Source organism: Sceloporus undulatus, chromosome 1 (assembly GCF_019175285.1).
Source record: "Sceloporus undulatus isolate JIND9_A2432 ecotype Alabama chromosome 1, SceUnd_v1.1, whole genome shotgun sequence".
NCBI lineage: Eukaryota > Metazoa > Chordata > Lepidosauria > Squamata > Phrynosomatidae > Sceloporus > Sceloporus undulatus.
In genome coordinates, this window is record NC_056522.1 from 23,781,822 (window position 1) to 23,804,753 (window position 22,932).

The following is a 22,932-nucleotide window of genomic DNA, read 5'->3' on the forward strand; positions in this document are numbered from 1 at the left end:
CAAAGACTTTTCCAGCATCTTTAAATATCAACAAATACTGTAAGTGGTACCAGACTTGTTGCTTTCCACTTCTGAAATCTGAAATCCTCATATGACCAAAGAAATTCTTAGGATGCAATCTGTACATTTTAAAGTACATATGCAAAATTCAGGGATGTAGGTACTGCTGGGGGTGGGGCAAAATGAGGGCATTGGACCCTAAATAAGAATTCTGCTCCCCCAATAAAATTATCTTTCAGTCTTCAAATTTCTGGCATTGCAGTAATTTAAAGCATCAGGTGAGCATTTAGAAATACAATTTAGGCATCCAAATAAAATGGTCAGGCAAAGTTACCAAGGAGATGCAAACATAGGAAACAGAATTCAAAGGCATAACCATGTTAGTCTGGAAAATCAGCATGCAAAGGGATCTTGTAGCACCAATGAAACTAACTGAGCAAAAGAAATTGGTAACATAAGCTTTTGTAGACTTAAATCTACTTCATCAGGTGCGTGGAGTGAAGTGCCTAGGCACCAGTTTTACAGACTGTACCTCCGTTTACTCCGTGTATTTGATGAAGCTGGTAAGCCTAGAAAGCTTATGCTACCAATTTCTTTGGCTCAGTTAGTCGCAAAGGTTCCACAAAATCCCTTTGCACACAAAAAATAGAGGAATTCTAGATGGAAATTATTTTCAATGTTTCCATCTCTGCAATGCTAGGAATTTAGGGACTGATGGAAAATGAACTGGGGGAGGACAAAATGCCCTAATTCCCCCAGCCCCCTGTACCTACACTTCTGGTCAGAGTTAAAAGTGTAGCCTTAGCAAGGACATTTAGAATGCAGTCCTCTAGGACAATGTTGCTTAAAGTGGTGGCCCCTGGACTAGCACTGGACTCCAAGTCATCTGCTGCCAGGTCCTTGAGGCTTTCCAGGAAATAAATAAATAATTGTAGCCAGTGGACACAAAGATGGCTAACTCCTTGGCACGTTGTGGGGGGTGCTAGAATTCCTTTTTATTCACGGGATAATTGCGGGATATTTGCGATGCCGTGTGATAATCTTTGCCAAATCACGTTATATTGATGGGAACATCCCACTATGTGCTCGTCTTTTTTACCCAGTGTGATAAACTCTACAGGCTGGAGAGTGAGGAGTGAAATGGCTTGGTGATAGAAGGAAAACAGGGCATCTATCCATGAATGAAACAGGTGACTTGTTTTCCCTGTTCTTATTGAAGCGGGAGCCAGGTTTTCTCCAGAGCTAGGAAGACATATTTGGTTAGACTACAACTAAATAGAGTGGGCCCTTGGGCTGGGATTTTGTTCCAGGACCCTGCATGGATATCAAAATCCATGGATACTCATTAAATGCAGTGGCATAGTAAAATGGTGTCCCTTATGTAAAATTGCAAAATGAAGGTTTGCTTTTTGGAATGTATGTATGTATGCACATCAAGCTGTGGACAGTTGAATCCATGGATACAGAATCCATGGATGTGAAGGCTGATTGTACTAGCCATGCTGGCTGAGTGACTCTGGGACTTGTAGCTTTCCATACATTTCCTTATTAAAAATATATTATTATCTCAAACACACTCCTTTACAAACTGCAGTAAAGGAATTCATCTGTAACTGACAACCAAATATTAAATATCCAGCCAAATGTTAAATATCCATCCAAAGAGTGAGGCCAAGTAATGCCACAAAAAGAAAACAAGTATGATGTTTGCTCCACACATTTTGCCTATCCCTAAGTCATGTTGCTTCTTCCTTGTTCAACACTCCAAATCTATTTCCTTCCTTCATCATCCTCACAGTGAACACTAAGCAGCTATCTTTTTTTCTCTCTGGCATTCTCTCATCTTACCTAGAACTGGCCAAGATCATACAGCCTTCTCTTGCTGACCACAAGGCATCCATCCTTCCTCACTCTCCTCCACTGGTTTCAGATCCCAGTCTGCATTCAACACAAGTACCATTTGTTCAGGGTTCCAGAAATTTTAACTGGTTTGATAACCAGCCAAAACTTGGGTTTGCCATCATTGCTACCCTTCTACTACTGTGTCTGGACTCTGATGTCAAACCTAACTTCAGAGGCCCCTGGAATACCTCTGAAACCCAGTGGGACCCTCTTACCCAGCTGCTTGTCTTCATTTTTGTTTCCCAATTCTTTCCTACAATTAAAACTGCAGGCTATGGCCAATAAAGCTGTAAACAGATCACTCAGAATAAGTGAAAGACTATTTTGTCTTGAATATACCCTCCAGCATTTCACAGATGAAAACCAGAACATGTGAGGTCAAACAACATCAAAGTGTGGTCAAAATGGCAAAAAGTTATTAATGAGGAAGAGCACACAAACTAGGAGATGCTGCAGCAATTTGCTTTTGTCTGAGCTGACCGGGAAAGGTAAGATTCTGCCCCTCCTTTCCTCTCCCTCTGCTGAGTTGAGTGCAAACTACTTTTCCACTTTCAATGTAGTTTGCAGCAGTTGAAGTAACCTAAGGACAAAGCGAGAAAGTGGCAGAACTGGGACTTTTTAAAATCCACTGAAAGAGTGGAACAACAGAAGATTAATGGGACTGACCCTGCCAAATCAGAACAGTTGGAGGATATGCTTGTATGAGCTTGCCTGAGTTTTGAGGTTTTTCACATAAGGTTCCATCGTGGTCACAGACGTGTTTAATTATGTGAGAGGGTCTTATTGTGGCTGTTGACAAGATTTGGAATTCAGTCCCACAAAGCAGGCTCCCCCACACTACCACCAGTATTCAAAAACCTTTTTAACTAGACACATTTTGATTATTAAGTGGTTGCTGCAGAAAGGACATTGAATAGAGGCTATATTTTTATCCTCTTTGTTATGTTTTAAATTTTTTTAAAAAATGTTTAGTCTGTTTTTAATAGGATAGTTATTTAACATATTACTAGGATTGCATTTTTAGCTATATTTCTCTTAATTTATCTTGTGAACTATCTTGGTTCCTATGCTGGGGAAAATGTGGAAGATAAACAAAATAAAGAAAAAATATTGGTATTTTTTAGGCCTACTGCCCTCAGATACTGTGGCCCCATTCCCACTGGCTTATAAAACGGATCTAGATGCGGATTATGGGGGCATTCCCATTTGAATGCGACTTCAATCCTCATTGCGCCGATTTCATTCCCATTGGAATTCGGATCTGATCCCCATGTAATTGATTTTTCCTAGGAAAACCCGAATCAGTGATGGATAAACCAGTTTAAAAAGGGTGTCTGATTAGGGAACTTGGGGATGGGAGGAGCAGTGCTCAAGGGGCTGTCTTGGGGGGTGTCACCAGCGCCATTTTCTCCCATTCACATAGCCTTTCCCTGGTGGAGTGGGAAGCAGGGTAAGGCAATCGCATGTGTAAACAAATTAATTTTTTTAAAAATTAAGCTTTCTATCGCTTAGGGGCTCTGTTGTGTGTCCAAACATAGCAAATTGCTACATTGACCTCCAAATACAGTAAACACATTACGACCCCCTGCAACCTCCCCCCTGCTCCACATGCATAGATCGACGTGTGAGGAGAGCCATTGAACACCATTTTTACCTATTATTTTTTCTTCTTTTTACATGCCTGCTCGATCGGCCCCAAACAGCCCAGGCAGCAATGGGGGAGGCAAAGGGACTTGGGGGATGGAGTCTCCCTTTCCCAGAGGGAGTCTGGGAAGACACAGGAGAGCCTGGGAGGCAAAGGGACCTGGGGGAATATAGGCTCCCTTTCCCAGAGGGAGTCTTGGAAGACACAGGAAAGCCTGGGAGGCAAAGGGACCTGGGGGAATAGAGGCTCCCTTTTCCCTTTCCCAGAGGGGAAAAGCGCCTAAGTGATTGATTAGCTGTGACGTCAAGCGACTAGGTGCTTGATTGACAGCTGCTTTGAAAAAAAGAGGTTCCGGAAGCGCAATGGGAATGGGGAGCAAAAAAGCCCGCTTCAAATTACAACAGAGAAAATTTCAATGGGAACGAGAACATAGGTCAAAAAAAACCAAGTCCGTTTGCCCCCTTTTGTAATGGGAACGAGGGAGCAGATTCGAATACGACTCGGGAGAAAAATCAGAGTCAAAATCACAGCAATATAAGACGCTTTTTTTGCCCAGTGGTAATGGGGCCTGTAAGACCTCCTGATTTCTTGAATGACTCAAGGCATTCTCCCATGCTGTTACATATTAGAAGTTCATTCACAGAATGCCTACATGACTGGCAGCCTCTTTCACCTTAATTTTAGCTCCTTTTCTTGTAAGTCCTTCTTGAACCCCACAACTGTCTTCATCCCCAACGAGTTCAAAACCTACTTCAAGCACATGTCATTCCAAAATTTCTGTTCTGGAACAATTTGTCTGGCACCATCCTTACATATCTTTCAGACATCAAACTAAGTCCATTTTGTTTACCCTGAGCTTCTATGACTTGTCTTGCACTGCTATATGAACTGCTAATTTTGTGCACTTTTGGTTGCTTTTAGGATTGCTTATTAATTATATACTACTGTCCCTTTTTTAAAAAATTGAGCTTTGAAAGTTGCTTTGAAGAGTGTTATAATAGAATTATGGTGTATACAGTAGTTTATAAACAACACACCCTAATAAATAAAGATAAATGCACCAGCCTAAAGTCATTCCTTGCCATCCTTGCTTCTTTCATTCCACTTTTTCTTTGCAAAAGATGAAAACTAGCATAATGAAAATAGAGAGGAAGGATCAGCTTGCTGGCTCCTACTGTTTTCAAAGGCTATTTTCGAAACATACCCATTCCCAATACCAAATAAAATATGCATTGCATGGACAATTCATCGTTATATTTTCTTCATTAATTATGACAATTTGGATTTTTGGTGAGTGACATAATAGGAGAGCCCTTTTCTTTAATCAACTACCAGTGAATCCATCAATCCAATAATCAGACTGCAAACTGATGGCTTGTGGAAAAATCCAGGAGCCATTCAAACAAACATCTGGAAAGGGCATTCATGGAGCTAATAAAATAAGTGTGTTTTAGAATTTATGCCAATAAGCTTTGTCTCCTAGTAGGAGGTTCCTCCCTCCCCCTTCTCTCTTTTGTCTTTTCAGTTCTCAATGAATGTGAGATCTTGGGAAGATGCACTTTCACACTATTAGCAATCTCCAAAGGGACCCTGGCAGCCAATTAGAGAGGCCAGTGGGAGAAAAGGACAAAAGAACTGAATGCAAAAATCAATATCAATATGAACTATCTCTGCCCTCCTGGCCCAGGACTTGCAACCCAGAGACTTACATTTCTTAAGGGATTAGGATACACTTACAAGAAGCTGTAAGATGGGGGACGTCTGAGGAAGTCTTTTTTAATTTCAATGAGCAATGTGATCTTTTCACCAAGAAGATTTCCTCCCAATTGCTTCAATGATGCACAACAAACTAAAGAGTTACCATGTTTCCTCCATAAGATTTGGCCCATGCGTGAGGGGGAAAAAACTTCCACCTACCCCCCTTTCCAGGTTCCTCCATCTTATTACCCAAAACAATAAGCAAAGCTAAGGTTACCCAGCCAATCAGCCTGAATTATTGAGTTCTGCTATGAACTATTTACTATGGTTTGTAGTGGATGGCTGGAGGCAAACCAAAGCTCTTCTGGGGGTAAATGAAAAACGCAGGTTGTCGTCTAGAATGAATGCTCTTTGGGTTATTGTTACAAAAAGCCATTCATCACTGACTCCACAATACCGCTGATAATTTGTACTTAGCACACATGTGTCTAGACCCCCTGTGTAGCCACTAAACACCTGAAAAGTCAAGAGGTGCATTCAGGTGCACCGAGTTAACAACTTTTAAAAAACAGCAAGGATTGTTGTTCTTTTTCCGGACATATACCAAAACAATAGACTGAACAGAGTTTCTGCTGGGAATGCTCTCAGCTGATAAGCATTTAAAAGATGACTTGGAATAACTCCCTAGAAGCGTTGAAGCAAAGATGAGCAACATCTGTAATATTTATTTACTTAAAATCCTGCCTTTCTAAGCAGTCTCAAAGTAGATCAAAAGAGACTAAAGCAGTTACATGTTTTTCTTTAAAAAAAATAATAACACAGGTACAAAAAATTACTCACACCAAGTTGTAATATTAAAACACGATTAAATGAGAATAGTATTAGAACAGAATTAAGTTTAAAATTAAAAAACCTTTAAGAACATATTTAGAAAAAATTGTATTGGTTAAAAATAATTTAGCAGCAGCTAGTCGTTTGCTGAAAACCTGCCTAAAAGGCTTTACTTGCTACTCAACAGTCAAGGAGTAGCCACTAAGAAGGCCGTCATACTCATTTAGATGGAGACAGGGGAAGATTTACCCCATTATTTCTCGAGTTATCCTAATTACAAGGAAATACCATGCAAATGCCCAGATTAGTAACTTGCAGCATAATTTTAAAGGTCAAATCAGTGAAGTAAACATTCACATCAGCCAACAGTAACAGATTCAGACCTGAAGAGACAGTTGTATATGCCCTGGAAGAGAAGGGGCTACATTAATGTTTTTCCTCCTTTCAGTGAATGATTACTTTAATGCCCAATAATTATATACATAGTGAGATCCTATTGTCTGGTGATCAAATCTGAGTTTTTGTCAAGAGTGTTGGTCCAAATAAATGCATTTATATCATTCAAACATCACTCCTAGATTCTGTTTTGTACTTTTTTTAAAAAAAATGGTTATAGTTTATGCCAAACAAGTGCACAACTTTACTTAGTTCTGCATTCTATTCTCCAGACACTGGTCTAAAACACTCCAACCCATTTCTATATATGTGGCAAGGTTTTTGTTTATTTGAAAATTTTCTCTTTTTTTCTTTTTTTGGACTATGGTGTTCATAATCTCCCAGCCAACATGAGTCCTTGCTAGCTGAGAGGTTCTGGGAGCTGTAGTCCAAAAAAGTAACATTTATAACTCCATGGCGCACAATATATCGGGAAAATATTATCTTGGCTTGTAGAAAACTATTAACAGAACCAGGCCAAGACATTTTGCTCCCTGAGACTAAGGACAAGATGGTCCCCCTGCCAGCTTAAGGGGTGCTGGACAAGATGCTTGGCACACACAATTCTTTACACTTAACTGCTCTTTCTCACCTGCCACCTAAGGGAGATGCCTTACCATACATAATGGTAAGGCCAAGTTTTTTTTTTAATTCTCCTATGGCAGAGGTGAGCACCTGTAGATTGTGCCCCATGGGGCTAATTTTCTGCCCTGAAACACCCCAGGAGCTGCCAGAAGCTGTAAGAAAGAAAGAAAGAAAGAAAGAAAGAAAGAAAGAAAGAAAGAAACTGGAATAAGTTTGAAGAGCTCATCTAGAGCCACTTCACACTACAGTTGGCCCTCCATGTCCATGGATTCTTTATCTATGGATTCAACCATCCATGGCTTGAAAATATTCACACACACATACAAACACACACATTGTTGTTGTGTGCCTTCAAGTCACTTCCAACCCATGGCAACCCTAAGATGAACCTATCATGGGGTTTTATTGACAAGATTTGTTCAAAAGTGGTTTACCATTACCTTTCCCTGAGGCTGAGACTATCTCAAGGTCATCCAGTGCATTTCATGGACGAGCTGGAAATCAAGCCCTGGTCTTGAGAGTTACAGTCCAATACTCAGACCACTGTACCATGCCCCCTGTCTGTCTGTCTCGCTCCGTAAATTTCAAAAAGCAAACCTTGATTTTGCCATTTGATATAAGGGACACCACTTCACTATGACATTATATTCAATGAGACGAACATTCATGGATTTTGCTACCCACAGGGGGCCCTGTAACCAAAACCCAGTGGATACCAAGGGCTCACTATACATAATTATATTGCTATGGTTCCACTTCATCTGCAATGTCAACATCCTATGGACTTCTGGGATTTGCAGTTTAGGAAGAGTTATTTAGAATTCTGGGCCATAGAGCTCTGTCCCAGATTCACTAAATGTGTAAGGATGTAGGATTTTCACTGCTCTAGTTAAAGTTTTCATTTCCAAAATCCAAATGACACTTCTCTTCTTCCAATACATTTTTTGGTAATTCCCATCAATTACTGCAATTTTTTATTCCTTAGCTGAATGTAGCATTTTTTTTTGTCCTAGTACATTTTTAATTCTAAAGGCACATGTGCACATACAGTGTTGCAGTTCATTAAACTTATTTTGGAGGCAATGCCATCTTGTGTGTAATAATGTGGCCGATAGGTGTTAACTTTTTCCATACATTAGCTCAGTCATTATTCAGCAGGGAGCTGTAGTCAAGAAATCAGAAGAAAACTAGGACTTGGAAGGGCTGCTATGAAAGAACAGGAGAAGATCCTGACGTCTACTAATATATAATTGAATACTAAAGTTAGGATTGTCCATGCCATCATACTTTCAGTTTCTATGTATGGTTGTGAAAGCTAGACAGTGAAGAAAGTTGATAGAAAGAAGATCAACTCCTTTAAAATATGGTGCTGGGGAAAGGTTCTGTGGATGCTATGGGCTGCTCAAAGAACAAATAAATGTGCCCCAGAGTGAATCAAGCCTGAACACTCCTTAGACTCCTGAACTCTCCTTAGACTAAGACTAAACTGAGACTATCATACTTTGGGTGTATCATGAGAAGACGTGACTTATTAGAAAAGACAGTAATCCCTGGTAAATTAGAAGCCAGTTTGAAAAGTGGAAGACCACATTCCAGATGGATAAACTCAATCAAGGATGGCAGCCTTGTGTTTGCAAGACCTGAGCAGGGCAACTGATGACAGGGTGACTTGGAGGTCTCTCATTCATGAAGTTGCCATGTATTGAAGTTGACTTGATGGCAGTCAATAACAAAGCTGCTTGACATCACTTAGCAACAAAGCTGCTTATTCAGTTCTTGTACAAGTTGAAAGGTAGGCTAGCTATTAATTAATTGATTAATCAAAATTTACATCCCATCGCCTGCTCCCACTGCATTTTTCTCCTTGCCTAATACCACTCCAGGGAGACTGTCCTCTCTGCTAATGAAACTATTTTATTCTATTTTAAATCCCTCTAGAACTTTAGTACTTTTCCTGTGAAGTGCTATTATGGCTTGGCTGTGTTTTTTCCTCCACCCAAGTTGTTACTGATTGCCAGGTACTGTAGGCTATATTTCAGAGGAAGGATTTGGAAAAACCACTTCGGAGTATTCCTTGCCTAAGAAGAAAATCTATGAAATTCATGGCGTCACCATAAGTCAAGAGGCAACTTGAAAGCACCCGCCCACAGAAGGCAAACCTATCACGGGGTTTTCTTAGCAAGATTTGTTCAAAGAGGTTTCTAAGTCTGAGAGTGTGTGACTTGCTCAAGGTGCCTCAGTAGATTTCCATGGTCAAGTGGGGATTCAAACCCTGTACTCCAGAGTCATAGTCTAACACTCAAGCCACTACTCTACTGGCTCTTAGTTTTTTTCCTGTGCCCAAGGTCATCCCACCCTACTATATTCACACAAGCACTCCCTGTGAAAAATGAGGCATGAGGAGGAGGAATGAGAAAGGCGTAAGAGGCAATGTGCAGTGGGGAAATCTAATTTGTTGTTATTATATGCCTTCAGATTGGCTTTGACTTAGGGTAACCCTATGTATGAAAAACCTTTAGGAGACAATGTTATTAACAGCCCTGCTCAGATCTTGCAAACTCAGAGCTCTGGCTTCCTCAATTGACTCAAGCTATCTATAATGGAGTTTTCCCCTTTTCCTATGAGTCTTGTCATATCATGATATGTTCATGATATTATAAATTGCATACACTTCTAATGATATTTCAGGCTTGATTTGCTCTAGGACTCATTTATTCATATTTTTAGTTAAAATGGAAAAAATCCTATTGGAGCTTATCAGAACTGCCCTAAAACTGTGCAGCAAAGGAAAAACAGAGCAATACCACCACACTGCCTTTTAATAAGTGTTAACTTTTTAGAGATATTAAAATAAGTACATCAATAAAGTGTAAGAGGATATTGGTGGGAAAAGTTTATTATGTCTTCTAAGGAGCCATTCAGACTACCTTTTACCCCGGATCAGAAATCAAATCTTGCACATGAAGTTCATATTGGCCACGAATTTATCACAAGCGAAACAGAGGCTTCCACAACTGTTTCGGGGCAAATGCCCCTTGGCGCGGGTCTTTTCAACTCAGAGAAAAAGCCGTCTCTTTTTTAAAAACCCGGGTGTGGCAAATATGAACTTGCCCCCGATCACGATCGGGTCAAGTTCATGGGAGGGGTTTAGGTCAGAGGGAGGGCAGAGCATTCCCTCCCCTTCATCAGAGAAGGAAGAGGAGGAGGAAGGAGCCAAAGGGTCCCAAGAGATGGAGGAGAATCAGGAGCAGGAGCAGGAGGAAGGAGCCGGGGGAAAGAAGGGGGCCATGGAGGACAATCGGGAGCAGGACCAGGAGGAGAAGGAAGGAGCCAAAGGGTGCCAGGAGAATCGGGGATGGAGGAGAAGCAGGAGGAGGAGAAGGATGAAGAGCTGGGGGAGAGAAGGGGGCCATGGAAGGCAATCAGGGTAACAGAGCAGGAGGAGGTTCAGGGCAGGTCAGCTATGATTGCACCAAATGGAGCAAGCCTCTGCTCTCCCACCAGGGAGCTTTCTCTTTTTTAAAAAAAATTAAATTATTTTTTGCAGACTATGCACATGGTTTTAGCTTCAGGTAGATATATAGATAGATAGAATGTTGCTGGCTGCCTGTTTCCCTTTCCCTTTCATTTCCACTCACAGCAGCAAGACACTTTGCAAAAGGCATTTGCAAGAGGCTTTTTTCCTATGCGAATGCTACAATGCGAATGTTACAAACATTTCTCTTTCCAATTTGTCAAATTGATACAGAATGCTTTTGCTACTGTCTCTAAGGAATTCAGGGGTAGCTGAGGGAAAGCAATGGATGCATGGCATTTCTGGCATTCCAAGGTGAGGAATTTATTATTATTGTTGTTGTTGTTGTTGTTATGAGGCATTCTGGAGTGGCAAGGAGGGAGGATGCAGGATGCAGAAATGGCATTAGATTGCATTTTGGGGCAAATGGGGCCAAGGGAAGATCCATGACCTAGTGACCCAAATCCCCACCACACACACACACACACACACACAGGAGATTTTTTAATTTGTTTGCATTTTGGAGTTAAAAACGGGGCCAAGGGAAGATCCATGACCTGCAGTGACCCAAATCCCTACAACACAAACACACACACAGGAGGTTTTTAGGGTTGACAAAATGTGCGCATACTGGGTGCCTGTTTAAAAAAAGGAGGGGGGAGGGGTAAATCACGCATCCAGTTGGCCAATCACTCTTCATCATACTATTCAACGTCATTTTTGTGATCTTCAGTCTGTTGACTCTAACCATCTTGGTCTGACCCTGGATTCATCTCTCTCTTCCCTAAATCTCAGGGATTCTGCTGATTCAGCAATGTCTTTATTTAACTCCACTCTTTCCTCAACTCTTGGCCATTTTGCCCCTGTCTCTGTACGCACTTCTTCCTCTAAGACTAGGCCTCAGCCCTGGCTTACCCCCAACATTAAGTTTCTCCGGTCCTGCTCTAGAGCGGCCGAACGTCTTTGGAGAAAGTCCAAAGAGTGGGCTGATTTTATTCATTTCAAATTTGTTCTTTCTTCCTTCTCACGCACCCTCTCTATGGCAAAACAGAATTATTACAAATCATTGATCTCCGCCAATGAGAGGCACCCGCAGCGTTTGTTCTCCACCTTCAACACTTTGCTTAAACCTCCCTCTCCTCCTGTCTCTTCATCATTCTCTCCTAATGACTTTGCTAATTATTTCATCTCTAAGATTACCACTATTCGCTCTGAGATAGTCCCCCCCAATTCTTCTTCTGCTCTTAATTTTCTATCGCCCTCGCCTCACAAATTTTCTGTGTTTCCTCCTGCTTCTTTGGATGAACTCTCTTCACTTCTGAACTCTTGCAAACCTGCTACCTGTCCTCTTGATCCAATTCCTACTTGTCTTCTAATCTCTATAGCTCCCTCCTTTCTGCCCTCGCTTCTCCATATCTTCAATCTCTCTCTCTCTACAGGCTCCTTCCCTTCGGACTTCAAACATGCTCTCATTTCCCCAATTCTGAAAAAACCTTCTCTTGACCCCTCCTCTTTGGCTAGCTATCGTCCGATTTCTCTTCTCCCCTTTCTTTCTAAGGTTTTGGAACGGGTTGTTTATTCGCGCTGTCTTAAGTTTCTTGAAGCCAACTCCATCCTTGATCCCTTTCAGTCTGGTTTCTGCCCAAGGCATTCTACTGAGACAGCTCTCACTAAGATTTTGAATGACCTTTTACAGGCCAAGGCTAATGGCCTTTACTCTGTTCTCATCCTTCTTGATTTGTCTGCAGCCTTTGACACCGTTTATCACAGCCTTCTAGTTGATATACTCTCTGACCTTGGGTTCTCAGACTCTGTTCTCCACTGGTTTAGATCTTATTTGTCAGACAGATCTTTTGCAGTGGTCACAGGTAGTCAGACTTCATCCTCCATTTCCTTATCTGTTGGAGTTCTCCAGGGCTCTGTTCTGGGTCCCCTTCTGTTTTCTCTCTACACACTGTCCTTAGGAAAACTCATTAGCTCTTTTGGTTTTTCCTACCATCTGTATGCCGATGACACCCAGTTGTATCTTTCTACCCCTGACCTTTCTCCAAGGCTTGAACAGCAAGTTTCGTCTTGCCTCACAGCTGTCTCGCAGTGGATGCGCCATCGGCGTTTGAAGCTCAACATTGTCTTTCCTCCAAAGCCCATCCTTCAACTCTCCTTTTCTGTCTCTGGGGACAACATTTCTATTCAACCAGTCCAGCAAGCCCGCAGTCTTGGTTTTATCTTTGATTCTTCTCTGTCGTGTATCCCTCAGATCCAGACCACAGCCAAGGCTTGTAGATTCTTTTTGTACAATATTGCCAAAATCCGACCATATCTCTCCGCCTCTACTGCCAAGATCCTGGTCCATGCCCTAGTGGTCTCACGACTTGATTACTGTAATGTCCTCCTGGCTAGGCTTCCTCTTTCTCACCTTCGTCCTTTAATCTCTGTCCAGCATTCAGCTGCACGCATTATCACTTCCACCCACCGCTCTGACCACATCTCTCCTGTGTTGGTATCCCTTCACTGGCTCCCCCTCCCTTTCCATATTCAGTACAAGCTCCTGCTGTCGACGTTTAAAGCCCTCCATGGACTGGCCCCTCCTTACTTATCAGACCTTCTTTCTCCTCACCTTCCCACTAGGGCCCTCCATTCTGGTAGTCAAGGTCTGCTTTCCCAGCCCAGGATTTCCTCTGCCCCATCCTGGATTCACCCCTTTTCACTTGCTGCCCCCCACTCCTGGAACCTTCTTCCCCCACAAGCAAGAGCCATCACTTCTTTAACCAGTTTCAAAACTGAGTTGAAAACCATCCTGTTCAGAGTAGCCTTCCCAGGTATTGCATAATTGTCACTTGCTATTTGGTGTTCTTTTGTTGTCTGTTTATCAAACCATTTCCTGTATTGCTATGTACTGTATATGCATTATCCTACTTGAGAGTATGTATTTTCCCTGGAAAATGATTAACCATCCATTAAGAACCCAAGCCCTCCCTCCAGTCCATCTGCCTTGGTCCAGGCCTCGGAGGTAGAGAGGAACTGCTGGACCTCTTACCCTTTCCCTCCACCACTCCCTTCTCCTTCTGTGTCATGTCTTTTTAGATAGTAAGCCCGAGGGCAGGGAACCATCTAACTAAAAAGATTGTATGTACAGCGCTGTGTAAATTTACAGCGCTTCATATAATAATAATGTTAAAAAGTCACCTTTACCAAAGCGGAAGAGAATCTGATTGACAGCAAAGGAGGATTTTTTAAAACCAGTTCCTGCAAATGTGAACTCTCCTCTAGGAGCTGCAATGGTGTCCAGGGGTAAATAACCCCGATTAAGGTATATCGTAGTCAGCACTTGCTTCCGGAGAGATTCGAGGGGAGGGGGCCCGATTCTGCCCGGTTCCATCCAGGGCAAATAGCTCAGTCTGAATGGGCCCTAAGACCTCTCTTTTAACTTTTGTAATCAATGTTGTAACTACTGTTGCTGTTTTCAACTATTGTAAGCTACCTTGGATCCTGTTTTTGGAGAAGGCAGAATTTAAGTACAAGAAATAAATAACATAAATAATAAATACCTGGAAGCACATCTGGAGACAAAATAGAGCAAGGCTTTAGAGGGATGAACTCACCAACATCTAACATCTCAATCCCCATCACAAGGAAAATACCCACAAGTATTGAGATTTTTTATAAAGTCAGGAGAGTTGATGGGGAAATGACAAGAAAATGGCATTAAATGTTGCAACACACATTGCCAGTCTGGATGATCTGAAGTCAGCTTCTGGGTTTGAGAAACAGTCCCTTCCCTTTTAAATGTTAAGCAGCACAGAGGGGCATTTGACCTAACTACCAGGCCAATAATAGTGAACATCCATTCACCACTGAAACCTAATTTCCATACATTTTCTGCATGTGTGTGTTGTGTGCCAAGAGGTTTTGACACTGTAATCCTAAGGCAAAGAATCTATCGTGGCGTTTTCTTGACAAGATTTGCTCAGAGTAGAATGTGTGATTTGCCCAATGAGTTTCCATGACTGAGTGAGGATTCAAACCCTGGTCTCTTTGAGTCCTAGAGTGTATCTACACTATAGAAAAAATGTAACACCACTTTAAGTACTATCGCTTCATCCCATGGAATCCTGGGATTTGCAGTTTTACTAGGTACAGTCGCCCCTCCTAACTCGCAGATCAAAAATCTGCGGAGGAGCAACCTCTGCTATTTTCAATGGTGTGCATGCCCAGAGTGCACACCTGGCACATGGGCATGCACCCCATTCAAACTTTTGGGCTTAAATATGCATGAGCTTTCATTTTCAGGGGGGTGGTGGTCCAGAATGGCCAGAATTAGGACAAGTTATTTTTGGGGGCCTACATTTCCCAGAATCCCCCAGCTACAGAAGAATTCTGAGAGATGTAGGCTAATACCCCTTTCTCAAACACCCCCTCCCCTGCAAAAATGAGAGGTTTTACGAATAACCAAGACAAGGCTGGCTGCACAAAACTATTAAATATTTCTTGAAGATGTGCAGCTACGGTTGTGGTATGTATATTTTTGTACTAACATGAAGGAAAGGGCCTCATGTGAGCCACCACCAGGCTCCTGGAGTCGGGCTGGCTTCCTCTAAGACTGACCAGGCCTACTGGAGAAGGCACTGTGTGATTAGGAAACCATGGAAACAGCAGGATTGTAATTACAGGCCTGGAGCCTAATCGGGGCACAGTAACTGTTTGATCTCTTCCCTGCCTTTCACCCCCAGACATCTAATTTTGTGAGGTATGTGTGCTTATTAAGGGGATATTTACTTGCAGTAGTGACTTAGTTGGCAACCTTACTGGGTGCTGCAGGGTGACTTCCTTTGGCTCCTGTTGTGATTTGGGAAGGAACTTCATTCACCGCTGTTCAGATCCCTTCAAGCCTTCAGTTCTCCATCTGTGGAGCCAATTAAATTACCTGTTAATCAACAAGGTACAGAGCCAGCAGCATGCCTGCCCCATGACTTAACTTTTAAAATCCAGTGTGTATCAGGAAGACATTTCTTTGTATGAAATACTGTATGCCTTTAAAGACAATTTCTAATTTCCCTTTCTATAATAATTCTGAAGCAGGAGGATTAGATTTATTTACTGATTACTTACTTAGTTTTAAATGTATGTAAACCACTATTCATCCACCAGGGTGGTGAACAGAATGCTTAAAAAGAAAATATAGTTTTAAAAAAGCACATTATGAGCTAAGAGACATTTATTCAAAGGCATAACTGTGTTAGTTTGGAAATTCAGTATGCAAAAGGATCTTGTAGTACCTCTGAGATGAACCGAAAGAAAGAAGTCAGTAGCATAAGCTTTTGTAGATTTGAGCCTCAGAGACATTTGTAATATTGAAATCAGCAAACCAACAAAAAGGACAGCAATTAAAAAAAAACACCTCCAGAACTTAAAATGCCTAGGGGAGATTGGGCCTGGAACAATTTAATCTGACATCAAACAAAACAGGTTAGTGCAAATCATATCTCCTTTGGAAAGATGTCACAAACCATCAAAGAGAAGGCCCTCTCTCCGTAGATGGAAAGTTTATTTTTCCACTGTTAAGATTAACAGAAGGGCCTCTGCTGGACTTTGTAATGGCCAGGCATGTGGGAAGACATTCTCCTTCATAATGAACTTCACTCTCTTTTGGTTGGACGTTCATTGTGCTTTATGCCTCCCTTTATATATATGGTTGCCACATCTCAGGGCAACATCTGGATTCCTCAGCACTGGTGGATCACCGCCAGGCAAAAGACAAAAGTACAGATTCTCCAGTTTTCATGGGATCAGCTCCAGATGAGAGACAAAGGCCCCATTCCCACTGGTTTATAAAGGGGATCAAGACTCGAATTATGGGAGCATCATTTCCATTTGAGCATGCATTCGATCCTCATTACGCCAATTTTGTTCCCATTGGAATTCGGATCTGAACCCCATGTAATCAATTTTTCCAAGGAAAACCCAAATCAGGGGGGGGGAGGAGGGGGCGAACCGGGCTAATTTGACTGCACTTTTCCGGAGGTTTTTCTTGCTCCTCCAGTGTCCGATCCGGGGCAAATGAATGGGAACAAGGGTGTCCGATTCGGTAACTTGGGGATGGGAGGAGCAGTGCTCAAGGGGATGGCTTGGGGGAATCACCAGCTTTGTTCTCTTTCTTGCATTACCAGCGCCATTTCCCCCCCATTCACATAGCCTTTCCCCGGTGGAGTGGGAAGCAGGGTAAGGCAATCACGTGTGTAGACAAATTTATTTTTTAAAAATTAAAGCTTTCGATAGCCTAGGCACTCTGTCGGGTGTCCCAAACATAGCAAATTGCTACACTGACCTCCAAATGTGGTAAACACATTACGCCTCCCTGCAACCTCCCCCCGCTCCACATTCATAGATCGACATGTGAGGAGAGGCATTGAACACTATTTTTTAACTATTACTTTTTTCTTTTTTTATATATATGCCTGCTTGATCGCCCCCCCAGACAGCCCAGGGAGCAATGGGGGAGGCAAAGGGACTTGGGAGGATGGAGACTCCTTCTCCCTTTCCCAGAGGGGCTCTGGGAAGACACAGGACAGCTTGGGAGGCAAAGGGACTTGGGGGATGGAGGCTCCTTCTCCCTTTCCTAGAGGGGAAAAGAGCCTAAGCGATAGATTGACTGTTTTAAAAAAAAACAAAAGAGAAAAACAGGTTTGAAAGACGCAAATGGGAACAGGAAACAAAAATAGCCCACATCAAAATGCATCGAAGCAACTGACGTCACTGTGACATCAAGCGTCTAGGTGATTGATTGACAGCTGCTTAAAAAAAGAGGTTCCGGAAGGGCAATGGGAACGGGGAGCAAAAAAGTCAGCTTCAAATTACAACAGAGAAAATTTCAATGGGAACGAGAACATGGGTCAAAAAAACCCGGGTCCGTTTGCATCCTTTCGTAATGAGAACGAGGGACCAGATTCAAATACGACTCAGGAATTTATCAAACGGGAGGAATTTCTCTTAAATTCGAATGAAAAGAAAGTGGGGCAGAACACATTCCAAGTCGCTAGTTTAGCGCAATTATGTGAATGTGCATTGCGTTCAAACTGGCTTCCCATTGCCTGAAAATCGCATGCCATTGCCCGAATTTGCATGTGGCAGTCTATCACACAATAACATGAAACCACACGATTGCGTTCGGACTGACTTTCCATTGCCCAAAGTTGCATATAGTGGGTTATCACGCAATAACGTTAAACCCCATGATTGCGTTCAGATTGCCATCAGATTATACTTCCGATGTCCCTTGTCTGATAAACTCCTCTGAAAAAAGATCCGAATCAGAATTGCAGCGAAATACATCGCTTTATATGCCCAGTGGGAATGGGGCCAAAGTTGCATGCAAATTCCTGGTCAGGAAAAGAACCTTCTGGATGGCTGTGCATTTTGCATTTTGCAAGCAACTGATTTAAATCAAATGCTGCAGTTTGTAATTTCCAACCAGGAATATAGTTTCTGTATAGTTTGTGTGACTGAATGATATTTGAGTTGCTATTGCTTAATGCATAATGCTCTGCACCCAGGGGCCATCCCTGAGTCTCAGGTTTTGATCTGGAGATTTCAGGGCCTGGCCCAATCCTGGCCTGGAAACTCTATGTATACACAAAATTTTCCATTTCTATTAGTTGATGCATAGCATTTGTTGCTATGTGCCTTCAAGCCAACTTTAACATATGGTGCCCTATTCTAGGGTTTTCTTGTTAAGATTTATTTTGTGGTTTGCCATTGCTTTTCTCATAGGCCAAGAGATTGTTATTTGCCCAATGTCACCCAGTGGAATTCCATGGCTAAGAGGGGATTTGAACCCCAGTCCCACAGAATCCTAGTCGAACACTCAGATCACACCACCATAGTGGCTCCTTAACACAGCCATGGCTCTTCCTTTATCTTCCTTTCCTGGTCTAGTAGTAACATCACTGGGGTTCCTTACCATACCACCTCATTTGGATTACAAACAAGTCCAGTTCATAAAAGGTGAGTTGTACAATCAGTGCAGCATCAATACTTCCTGAAAATGCCTTTCTGACCTACAATCTTAAGAATTTACAAGATTTAATGAATGCAGAGGCAATGTCAAACAGACCAGAGCTTGGAAAATCACTCTTTGGACTATAATGTTCAGAATCCCACTACTAATACGTTCAAGTCTGACTGGAGGGATAATGGAAATTGTACTCTGAAAAGTACCTTTTTCAAGCTCTGTGTGTGTGCATTGTTAGTTCATGTGAACCAACTTTACAAGCTGGGAGAGAACTCTTGGAAAGTAAGTGATTTTATCAAAACATAAAAGAAGTGTTAAACCAGGTCAGACTGTTGATCCTTCTAAGGCCTTGTCTACATCGTCACATTACCCCAAATTATCCTCCGGGCTCACCGCATCCTGCTTACATACAGGACCAAAACTCTGAATCAGGTGAGGACTGCTGTCACAACACTCGCACCTGATTCAGAGCACCTTCTCCCTAACCCACTTTTGCTACATGTTTTCAACCTTCTTCGCAGTGACTATGGCAGCTGTCTTCACTCATAGTCCCTGCCAGCCACTTGGTGTGCTGCCACTATGGGTGCAACTCACTCTGAGGTCAGAGCAAGGTGCCCAGTGTTGATAACATGGCTGGGCTCCTCATTCTGACCTCAAAGTAACTTGTGCCTGCAGTGGCAGTGCATTGGACAGCTTGCAAACTGTGTGGGAAGGCAGCTGCTCATCCTTCAGTGACAGCCAAAAACCTGCAGTGAAAGAGACCAGATATGGGGGGGAATTTGGGGCCAGAATAATCTGGGGGCACCCTGGAGTATTCTGGCAAGTGTAGATCCACCCTAAGGCAGTATTATCTACACTGACTATTAACAGCTGTCTAAGAGCTCAAGCAGAGAAGCCCTGGATCATACTCCACTACATTTCAAAAGCTCAAAGTGAAAGGGATTGTACCTGGGAGATTTCACATGCAAAACATGTGCTCTGCCACAGGCAACATGTGAAAATCTGATGAATGCCAAACTCATTCCAAACTGAGCTGGGGGAATATTGGTCCATTTTCACTCTTCTCCCCAGAACCAGATCTACCGTTAGGTAAAGTGAGGTAGTTGCCTGAGAAGAAAGTTGCAGAAGGGTAAGAGAAGTAAATGGTGCTTAAGTGCTAGAGGAGAGAGTTATGCATTTTACACATCCCTGCCCTCCCTGTCTTGCCAACCTTGCTGCTCCCAGGTAGTGGAGGATACTGTCTGGTTGCCAGTGTTGACATAAGATTATAGCTGCCAGTCTGGCTGGCATTTCTTCATCATGGAATGGATGGATGTGCCAATTTGTCCTTCACCTACATCAGCAAAAATGGCTTAGGATGGCCCAGTTTCTCTGTTGCCTGCTGGGCTGAGCAAAGATTCCAGATGTGCTGATCTCAACGTGTAAGGAAGAGGATTTTGCCCCGTACAAAGATCATACAAATAATTCACCCTACTGGGGCAGATCCCTTCTAAATCTTTGCCTCCAACAAGTTAGGTTTTTGTAATCTGCTTGTCAGACAGAGAGATACATAAACTGGCTCCCAAATAGCAGTTCTGGAGGAACTCTCTTACCAGGGTATCAAGCTTTGTGGTATATAGGCCCGGTATACCCGGGCAAGAAGCAGTGTGGTGGGGCTGATTCTAGGGTTCCGATGTGCAGCAACCACATGCTCCAGAACCCTAGAATGTGCTGCCGCTGCCATTATACCATCCTCCCGTCCACATGGGGGCCGCCATGATGACATACGTGATGCACAGCATCCGCACATCGCACACAGGAAATCACAACCATTATGACGCTGTTTCTTCCTGGCTGTGTGTCGTTCCCGTGAGGTTTGGATGCTACGAGAATGATACACAGCAAAGAGGGACTTGCAAACACAGGGCCCTGACTTCCTTGATTAATAATAATAATAATAATAATAATAATAATAATAATAATAATATGATTTATTTATATGCCGCCCAATCACTGGGAATCCGGGCAGCTTACAACAGAGGAGATAATAGATGATTCCCTGCCCTCAGGCTTACAATCTAAAAGACACGACACAAAAGGAGAAGGGAATGGTGAGGAGGGGAGGGGATCAGGTCCAGCATTCTTCTCTCCCTCTGAAGCCTGGACCAAGGCAGATGGACTGGAGGGAGGGCTCTTCTTCTTCAGGCTAGCTCTGATTAAGTGCTTTTGTTGTTTGTTGTGTACCTTCAAGACATTTCTGACTTATGGCAACCCTGCTATGGTGTTTTCTTGGAAATATTTGTTCAGAGGAGGGTTTGCTTTTACCTTCATCTGAGGACTTTGTCACTGTACATAGGGCTAATTCCAGGTTTCAGGAGGTCTGCGAGAAGTGAACCCTGCTGGACTATCTCCCAAAGTTTAAATGTATTTCCAGGGATTACAGTTCCCCAAATCCCCAAACCAGCATGGCCAGTGATGAGGCTGCTTAGCAGTTTGGGGCATTATAGTCTTAAAATTTAACTTCTCCAAATCAACCCCTCTACTGGCGAGACTCTATTATCTTACATGGTAGCAAGAGTGTTCTAATCCAAGCTGTAGAAACACTGGCAGACAGGTGCTGAGTCTCATTGCATTTTAATGTCCCAAAATGTCGAGAACAAGTGCCACATGGCATAGTGGTTTCAGTGTCGGACTACAACTCTGGAGATCAGGGTTCTATTCACTGCTCAGCTCTTTTTCATTTTCAGACATTTAAAGTCACCATAACAAAAACCTTAAACTCTCTCGTATTTGGTACTCATAGATTGCATTTTAATGCTATGTCCTGTATTTGTTGATAAGTTCAGCAGAGCCTAGCTTTTGATTGACACACCACACCCTGACAGCAACCATTTTGATTATTTTACCTGCCAGTTCTATGATACAGGGATACACACACACACACACACACACACACACACACACACACATATATATATAAACTAAGCAAATAAAAAAGAGATGGCCTGTTGAGTTCAGGTTATCTGAAGGACCATACTGTATTGCCCTATATGAGCTTGTTCATGTCTTGTGATCTTTTATCTTGTTCATCACCCACACTGAAACATAAGAGAGGGCCTTCTTGATGGCTATTCTTCCTAGAACTGTTCAACTGGTGCCTTTCTTGCTATCCTTTTGAAATCAGGTGCTTCAGGGCCAAGTGCTCAGATGAAATTGTCTTTCATGGGCTGTACTGTTTATATTTTTTGTTGTTCCTATTAATTGTTAGTTCTTAACTACTTTTAATTTTATCAATAGTTTTATTATATTCTAAACTTTTGGATGATGATTTTTTTTAACTGTATCTGTTTTAACTTCTGTAAGCTGCCTTGAGTTCTAGGCTAGGAAAAAGGTAGGATATAAATACATTTTATAATAAAACAGTAATAATAATTAACAAATAAAATGTTACTATTCTGTGGGTACTCAACAATCACAAGACTTAAAAAAAAAAGCCACACAACTAAGTTACAGAATACAGTATGGACCTGTTTACAAAATGAAAAACAGCCACCTGCTTGTAACTGCATACAGCTTTTCCTAAAAGCTCAAAGAAGCTCTCAGACATCATCTCAATAATTTAAGCACCTGTTCCTATGCAAAATTTTCCAGGGACTAATAGTCAGTCTGCTTGCCTATCCGTGACTTTCAAGATATTATCAGATATTTCAGGAAAAGTTACCGAAAACCATTCATGACCCCAGTGTATAAAAAAGAGAAGGAAAAGAAAAAAGAAAAAGAAACCTGTCTCCTTGGCAAGCTAACCAACCTTAGGTTGCATGAACAGTAGCAGCCCTGTTACAAAATACTGTTTTGCACCAACACACAAAACACCTGCTTTCTTGTTAAAGTAAAAACAAGCCAATAGTCATAGCAAAACCATGATCGAAAAACCACAAGTGACCAAGCACTTCTGAGTCATTCCCCTCCCCATTCTCCCTCCTCCGCCCTCCCTTTGCTTCATACATTGTGACATTCCTCTAAAAAAACCCAAAAAAACCTCCCAGCCACCTGCAGCCTGTACAAAAACTGCTGATCAGCAAGTCTTTTGTTTGCCTTAAACACCGGCATAATTACAATGTCCTTATACTGCCCAGATGGCTGGAGCCTTCTTCAGAAAACATTCACCCATAAGCCCTAATGATTAAGGAAAACTGGCAGGGGCCATTCCCCCTAGGCAGAATCCTGGAAAAGCTCCCACAAAACCATTTTTCTTCTTCTTGTACTCCTTTCTTTCTTTCTTTCTTTCTTTTTTAAAGATAAACACAGCACTGTGGTCATAACCAATGTTTTCTG

The 22,932-nt window shown here is 42.3% G+C and overlaps 1 long non-coding RNA gene across 1 annotated transcript in view; it reads right to left on the reverse strand.

The window, feature by feature from the left end:
• LOC121922341 overlaps positions 1 to 22,932 on the reverse strand; it is a 123,287-nt gene that overhangs the window by 27,807 nt on the left and 72,548 nt on the right. The window contains exon 2 of the long non-coding RNA XR_006102138.1: positions 15,387 to 15,513. This is a non-coding gene — a long non-coding RNA (uncharacterized LOC121922341). The remainder of the gene's footprint in view (positions 1 to 15,386; positions 15,514 to 22,932) is intronic.